General features: G+C 52.7%; 1 non-coding gene across 1 annotated transcript; it reads left to right on the forward strand.

Annotated features, from left to right (window-relative positions):
* Positions 1–8,070: 8,070 nt before the first annotated feature.
* Positions 8,071–8,154, forward strand: TRNAS-AGA. Its single transcript has one exon. It is a non-coding gene; the product is annotated as a tRNA-Ser (tRNA).

The raw sequence follows: 8,154 nt of genomic DNA on the forward strand, positions 1-8,154 counted from the left end.
TGTTGACTAACTCTTGGGTAACCTGGTATCAGCTACTGTGGGAGGACAAAACACAGAGCTCTTTGGTCCAGCCCAGTATGGTTGTTTAAATTGCACTGATAACAGACTTACTGAAAGTTTGGGAGTTAAGAGCTGATAGGTCAGTGTTCCAGCCTGTCACAGATAAACCCCCCTCCCTGTGGGACAGAGGCAGGTCTGGGATCTCACACCAAAGGGCTCATTGTGGCTGCTAGAACCTGTGGGCAGCTCATTTAGTTTACACCGAGGGTTGAGTCCTGCTTTGTGCACCGTGTGTGAGAATGAAAATCCTAAACCGCCCTTTGAAATAACGAAAACAGCAGGACGTGTTATTGTCCCTGCCCCAAAGCAGACAGACCAATGGAGAAATGCCGTTGAGTCCAGGGTAATACTCCACTGCCATTTTACCTTGTTTGCTTCCTAAACTCCCTCCCAACCTTGTGGGGTACAGAGCCCGGTATTGAGCCTGAGCCGAGATGTCTATGGTGCAAATTTACCACCCCACGGCCCTAGCCTGGGAGCCTGCACTGGCACGGGACATCCATGGGTGTTTCATTGCAGTGTGGACATAGCCTAGCATTACACTCATCCTGGAGGGGGGGATGGGAGCTCCCATTGTGGGGATCCTGAACTGGTGGGAGGGAGGCACCAAGTACCAGGGATCCCGAAACGCAGAACAGGGACACCCACACACCAGGTATCTTGCAGCAAGAGCTGCGGTCTTGATTTACAAACTGCAACTGATGGGGAATTTACCACCTCCCTTGCGGAGCTTGTTCCACTAGATAATTAGCCTCACGGTTAAAAAACGGTCATTTCCAGGTGGGATTTTCTGACATCGACTGCAAGCCAATGGGGTCTTGTTCAATCTTTGTCTGGTGAATTAAAGAACAGTTTAAAATCACATATTCCCCCCTCTGGGCATTTGTAAAATGTATTTAAAACAGTGATTAAATCACCTCTTAACCTCCAGTCAATGAAATCAATTGAGCTTCTTCAGTCTCTCGTTGTAGACATTTCCCTTGTTTTTAAAGGCAAAAATCCTGATCTTTCCAATGGGAGCTTCTGCTTCAATGTTCAGTTTGGGGAAGGATTTGGCTGCACTCAGAGATCTGCCCGCGGGTTACAATCTGCGATCCGAAGGGCCGAACGCAAACAGCGTTTAGATGGGACCGTTAGTGCCGCCCCCGTGTGACCAAAGGTCAGAACTGACCAGCAGAGTTTACAGCTGGAGCCTGGGACGCTCCTGAACAAACTTGGTACGAAGCCTCTCGCGTGGGACCCTCGCTGTGCAGCAGGGGGAAGCTGATTGTCAGGGCTCAGGGCAGCTCCCTGCCATGCTGAGCCGGTGTCTGTGCTAAGCTCGGCATCGATCAGGTGATTCTGGGGAGTTCGGGGTCCCCGGGCTCCCAAAGGGGGGGTGAAGCAGGTCACCCCTGGAGCAGGTTAAAGCTGCAGGGTTACAGTGGGGTTGCTGCCCCTGTGAACAGCTGCTGTAGCACTGCCTGGGCAGGACAGGGAGAGCCAGTTATACCCCCCCGCCCCAGTCTGTATCGGGGGATGGGAGCACTCACACCCTGGGGACCCACCCACCAGAGATCTACTGGGGGGGAGAGTGGCACCCACACACCCAGGTTCTTGTGGGGGGGGACAAGGGCATCCACACTCTGGGATCCTCTGCAGAGGGACGGACACCCACACATCCAGGATTCTGTAGGGGGGGCAGAGGTACCCGGACACCTGGGCGGGGGAAGGGGGCACCGAAACATCCGGGACCTTACATGAGAGGACAGCGGCGCCTGCAGCTCGACATGAGAGGGGGGCGGGGGAAGCAGGAGCAGTTCCCAGTTCCAGGCTGTCCCCGTCTGGCCAAGGCACAGAGCTCACAAGCAGAGTTTAAAGCTCCAGCTGCCAGGGCACAAAACAAGCCAGGCCCCGTGGCTGGTGCCTGTGATCCCAGCACCTGGGGAGGCTGAGGCCAGCGGCTCGCTTGAGCTCAGGAGTTCTGGGCTGCAGGGGGCTGTGCCAATCGGGTGTCCGCACTAACTTCAGCATCAATATGGTGATCCCAGGGCAGCTTGGGGTCTCCAGGTTGCCTAAGGAGGAGTGAAGTGGTCCAGGTCAGAAACAGAGCAGGTCAAAACTTTTGTGCCAATCAGTAGTGGGATCACACCTGTGAGTAGCCCCTGCAGCGCAGCCTCAGCGAGACACAGTCTCTTTTTATACAGACACCCCCCGCAGAGCCTGCAGGGGGGATGGGAGCACCCACACGCTGGGGATTCTGAATTGGGGAGGAGGGATGCACCCAAGCAACATGGATCTTGAAAAGGGGAACAGAGACACCCACAGATCTGAATTGGGGGCAGGCAGGGGAAACCACACACTGGAGCTAGTTCATGGGGTGGGGGACAGAGACACCCACCGGAGATCCTGGATGGGAGCACCCACACGCTGGGGATCTTGAAGTGGGAGGAGGGAAGCACCATGTCCCAGAGGTTCTGAAGGGGGAACAGGGACACTCACACACCAGGTGTCTTGCAGCAAGAGCTGCGGTCTTCATTTACACACGGCAGTGATGGGGAATTAACCACGTCCCTTGCGGAGCTTGTTCCACTAGATGATTAGCCTCATTGAAGTACCCAGACCTTTTAACAATAAGAAGTGAAATGAAATGGCCACATGATGGCAACAGAACCTAAGAAATTTGTTGGTCTCTAAGGTGCCACACGTACTCCTGTTCTTTTTGAGGATAAAGACTAACACGGCTGCTCCTCTGAAACCTAAGAGATGAGAAGCCATGTTCTTCTTCAATGTGCATTGAAGCTGAAAAGGGAGATGTTTCCTCTTAGATTCCTAAGCCCCCAACTCTAATCCACTAAACACCCCTTTCCTCCCACAGCCAGGACTAAAACCCAGGAGTCATAACTGGTGGCCCCCCCTTAACCTTCTCTCTGTGAGGAGGAAGAAGAAGCTCTGGGACCCCTGGGTTGTCCCCTTGCCACCCTGCCTGGGCTGCACTTGAAACCCAATGGGGTTTCCTTGGGCAGTTTTGAATGTTGCTCCCACGAAGGGTGTAATTTTAGGAGCAGGTTCCAAATAGTGCAATTAACCAGCCAGAAGGGGCAGCAGGTATCGGTGTAGGAGCTATTGAAATAATCACAGCAAAGTAGTTCAGGGAAACTGTTATTAATGAAGTGTGAGTGAAAGGTGAGAATCTGATGGTGTCAGTGTCACACTAGAGGGCGCTGAGATGGTTTTAAATTTGTCATCCAAACCCAGCCACCACCTTGCACATGTTTTAACCTCTTCTTCTCTTACTGTTGCTCCTTATCAGGGAAGGGGAGAGAGCAAACGAGCAATAGAAACACAGACCTAGTGACCGAAGCAAACATTTCTTTGCTCCTTGCTTGGCTCTGTCAGTTATTTGGGTACAAACTCATCCCCCACCCACTGTCTGGGCTGGGCTCAGTGGGCAGGAAGAGCTCAGCTGTCAGTGGGACTTGGGGAGCTCGGCACATTACTGGGAGCTGCTTGAACGTTTAGGTGAAAACCACCTAAACACGGACACAAGGTCTAGCTGCAGTAACTCATCTTGCATTTGTGGCTGTTGAAGCTACAAGGCAGAGGACTAAGTACAACATTTAAACTTATGTTTGACCTCAGAGAATAAAACAAATGTGTCTGTGAAAAGAGGGGAGTCGAGTTCAATCCCTTGTCACCATCAATGTGCAAACCAGGAACCTGTTGCTTTGCATTCCTGATGTGTCACCCTCATGTGGCTATTCTCATAGACTTTAAGGTCAGAAGAGACCATTATGATCATCTAGTCTGACCTCCTGCACAACACAGGCCACAGAATCTCACCCACCCACTCCTGTAACAAACCCCTAACCTATGTCTGAGTAATCTATTCTGTCTCAGTCCCTTTAATTAAAAAAATGTGTTTTTTTCATAGAAACTATATTTTCCTTGTAGAGACATGGGGCAGATTAATCTACAAAGGGAAGGTGATTCCAAGGCAGTTCTGGAGGAGAAGGGAACGTTTTCAGCATCACTAAATTATTTTGTTGTGCCTCACAGAGAGAGAAAGAGAGAGAGAAAATAAACCTATTAATTTGAGCTACCAACACAGTTCACAGCGTGAAATACACAATTTTGTGTTCAATGAGTTGTGTTCATTTACTTAATACGAAAAATATGTATTAGGCAATGCATGAAAACCTCACTGCATTGAACAACCCACTTGATCTAGTCAATGTACTACAGAATATTTAAAGATGTTAAGAAAGATGTGCTTATAAATTAACATGTTGTGCCGTTTACATATGTACAAAACACAGAAGAAACTGAAATATTTGAGCTACTAAAATTTCCACTTTCTCACAGCATTTTAGTTCTCAAGGTTGTTTTAATTTGCTTATTTTTTTGGAACTAGAAATGGGGAAAGAGCACATTGAAGTCAGTGGAATTACCGCAATGAGGGATTAGTCTCATTATTTGCCTCTAACAAAACCTTTGTTAACACAGAGTTAACTTTGACTGTGACTATCTCTTACCTTCCAGAACATCAAGTTCAGTAAAACTCTGGAAAAACCGGGAATACAGAGTGACGGTACATGCCCAGATAACCTTAACTCTGCCCTCTAGAAGAGAATCCCTGATAGCATATGAGAACAAGGAAAGGTTTGGGGACAAATTACAGCTACTTCCCAAGAGTTTGTTTCTTCTGTAATTAATTGATCCTGGCCCCATCAGTTGATCCTGGCCTGGTGTCTGGCCGGGGAATTTAGTGTTTTTATCCCAGCATACAGTCGAACCCATTTATCTCGACCTCGGTTAACTTGCCAATCCTATTAAGTCGACGTTTTAGAAGTGGAACCGCCAAACTCCCTCTTTGTCTTATCGGTTTCTCATCGGTTATGTCGATTCTTTAATCTCGCCGAACCCTAATATCTCGAGCACAGAAGAGCGCCGAATTTGCCACTAACCGAGGTCGAGATAAATGGGTTCGACTGTAACTCCGGTGGCGGCCCTGCCCGGCTCCTGCCGCATCCCTCCCCGGCCACGCGACTCCTGCCCTAGCCCTGGCTCCCCAGCTGCGCGGTTCCCCAGCCGCCCGGCTCCCCACGTCCCCGACCCACCGTGTCCCTAGCCGCCCACTCCCCGGCTCCCCAGCCGCGCTGTTCCCCAGATGCCCGGCTCCCCGCGTCCCTGGCCGCCCGGCTCCCCACGTCCCCGGCCACCCGCTCCCCGGCTCCCCAGCCCCGCGTCCCCAGCCCCGCGGTTCCCCACGTACCCGCCCGCCCGGCCCCACTTCCCCGGTCCCCGCTTCGCCGCCCGCCCGCCCGCCCGGCCCCGCATACCCGGTCCCCGCTTCGCCTGCCGCCCGGCCCCGTTTACCCGGTCCTGCTTCGCCTGCCGCCCGGCCCCGCTTACCCGGTCCCGCTTCGCCTGCCGCCCGGCCCGCTTACCGGGTCCCGCTTCTTTGGCTGCCCGGCTCCGGGTCCCCATCCACGGCCGCCCGGCCCCGCTTCCCCGTCCCGCTTCGCCGGATCCAGCCACGTGCAGGCACCGCGGTAAGGGGGCAGGGAGGGGGTGTTGGAGAGAGGGCAGGGGAGTTCAGGGGTGGGGGGGGTGGATAGGGGTTTATCTCGATCATCGGTTATCTCGACGCTTTTTGGCAAACCCCTAGGCCGGCGACATAACAGGGTTCAACTGTATTTGTAAAGCAGTTTCTTCTTTAAAAGCTCCTTTAATCTAGGTTATACAAACAGGTCACTTCCCCAGCTATTTCAAGGATATGGAATTTTCCTGACCCACAGGGAACTTAAACTAACATGCTCAAGATCACACATTCCTTAGGAGAAAACGAAGGGGAAAAAACCAAAACCCACCAAACCGTTGCTGTTTCTACCCAAATGATCAATGAGACCAGAAAGTGAGACTGTGCAATTAACTGTCTGGGACTACACTGACTCTGCAGTTACTTGGATGCAGACACACCCAGCTCTACGGTTGGTAACGTACAGAGACTCTGCTGCTGCTCATGAACTAGCATCACATGACCTCTGAACAGCTGCCATTTGAATGCATCTGAAAGTCACAAGGAACAACGATCTGTGTTAAAGGAGGGTTGCCATTTACTAGAGCCCCATTTGATGCCGTGTGCACAAACTGAGGATTGAATGTGTAACAGGGAGTTTGGTAAATCTTGGTTATTTTAGTTTTGTAACAGGCTCCTGTCCACCCCCATTAGAGTTTTCAGTCCCAATGGCAACTTACTTACCAAATGTAATACAGACTAGTCCATGCATCCCACGTGGATGTGGTTCTTGTTCTTCTGCACATTGTAGCCCATGGAGGCCAAGGACCTGCAAATGTGTCTTCATGTGCCTTTGTTTCATTGATGAAAACAAACCTAGACACTTAGAGGATTGGAACTGATTTCAGCTGGGGGACATGTTTGCTAGGTTTTTATGCATTTGCACAGGAAAATATTGAGTGTGTCCCATTCATGTCAAGGATCCCTATTTAGTGGAGCTCCTGAGCATACTGAAAATGGAATTATTTTTGTTGAAGAAACAGGCTTGTAAGGGGGCACTTGGATTTGAACTAAGGACTACTTGATCTGCAGTCAAACACTCTGTCACTGAGCTATACCCCCATGACATTTGCATAGGTAAGTCAGTGATCTTTAGGATTTTGAAGGACGGGCTCTGCCTCAGCGAGCTCCTTTTCTATTCCCAGACCGCATGGGGTTTAAAAATGGGGTTTGATTAAACTTTATATACACATGTAGACACCACAGCTTGCACACCCACCAGCATAGCTTCCCCCTCTGACATAGCTACCACCTCTCGGGGAGATGGGTTAACTACACGGATGGGACAGCTCTCTCCCCTCCGCTTAGAGCAGCTTCATTATTTATGAACAGGTGGGAAATAACCTCCTGAATGGACAGGAACCAATGTATCAGATATTGCTGTGTCTGCATTCAATATGGGTAACTGGTCATATTGGGCTGGATTAGTAGGAGCGTTGCCAGCAGATTGAGGGAAGTGATTATTCCCCTCTAGTCAGCACCGGTGAGGCCACATCTGGAGCATTGCGTCCAGTTCCCCCTCCCCCCCACTACAGAAACAAATTGGAGAGAGTCTAGGGGAGGGCAACAAAAATGATGAGGGGGCAGGGGACTTACAGGGAGAGGCTGAGGGCAGGGCTGCCCGGGGGGGAGGGCAATTTGCCCCAGGCCCTGCAGGGCCCCCAGGAGAATACAGGATTCTATAGTATTGCAACTTTTTTTTATGGACGGGGCCCCTGAAATTGTTTTGCCCCAGGCCCCCTGAATCCTGTGGGCGGCCCCTGCCCAGACCGTGGTGCTGTCCCCCCACTCCACCCCCTTCCCTCATTCTCCTCCCTCCGAGGCCTCACCTGTGCTCCGCCCTCACTCCCGTTTGGCCACTTCCCACCCCTGCTCTTTGGCTGAGGCCTTCTGGTCGCTCGCTCCTCTCCTCCCCCAAGGCCTCCTCGCGCCTCTCCACCCCCTGCCCCAAGGTCTGCCTGCTGCCCACCCCTCTCTGCCCCCTCCCCTGAGACCCACCCTACCCATCGCCCCCACCCCTCTGCCCCTCCCCTGAGACCCGCCCTGCCCATCGCCCACACCTCTCTGCCCCTCCCCTGAGACCTGCCCTGCCCATCGCCCCCACCTCTCTGCCCCCTCCCCTGAGACCCGCCCTGCCCATCGCCCCCACCCCTCTGCCCCCTCCCCTGAGACCTGCCCTGCCCTCGCCCACACCTCTCTGCCCCCTCCCCTGAGACCCACCCTACCCATCGCCCCCACCCCTCTGCCCCCTCCCCTGAGACCTGCCCTGCCCTCGCCCACACCTCTCTGCCCCCTCCCTGAGACCCACCCTGCCCACTGCCCCCACCTCTCTGCCCCCCTCCCCTGAGACTCACCCTGCCCACCCCTCTCTGCCCCCTCCAGGAAACAACTGTAATTGATCACTCAGTGAGAACAGAACTAGAGTGCAGTGAGAATCACATATCCAGCAAGTAGTTGTGGCTGAGTGGTTAAGGCGATGGACTAGAAATCTATTGGGGGGTCTCCCTGCGCAGGTTCAAATCCTGTCAACTACG

The sequence above is a fragment of the Mauremys mutica genome, unplaced genomic scaffold (genome assembly GCF_020497125.1).
Source record: "Mauremys mutica isolate MM-2020 ecotype Southern unplaced genomic scaffold, ASM2049712v1 Super-Scaffold_100101, whole genome shotgun sequence".
In the NCBI taxonomy this organism is placed as follows: domain Eukaryota; kingdom Metazoa; phylum Chordata; order Testudines; family Geoemydidae; genus Mauremys; species Mauremys mutica.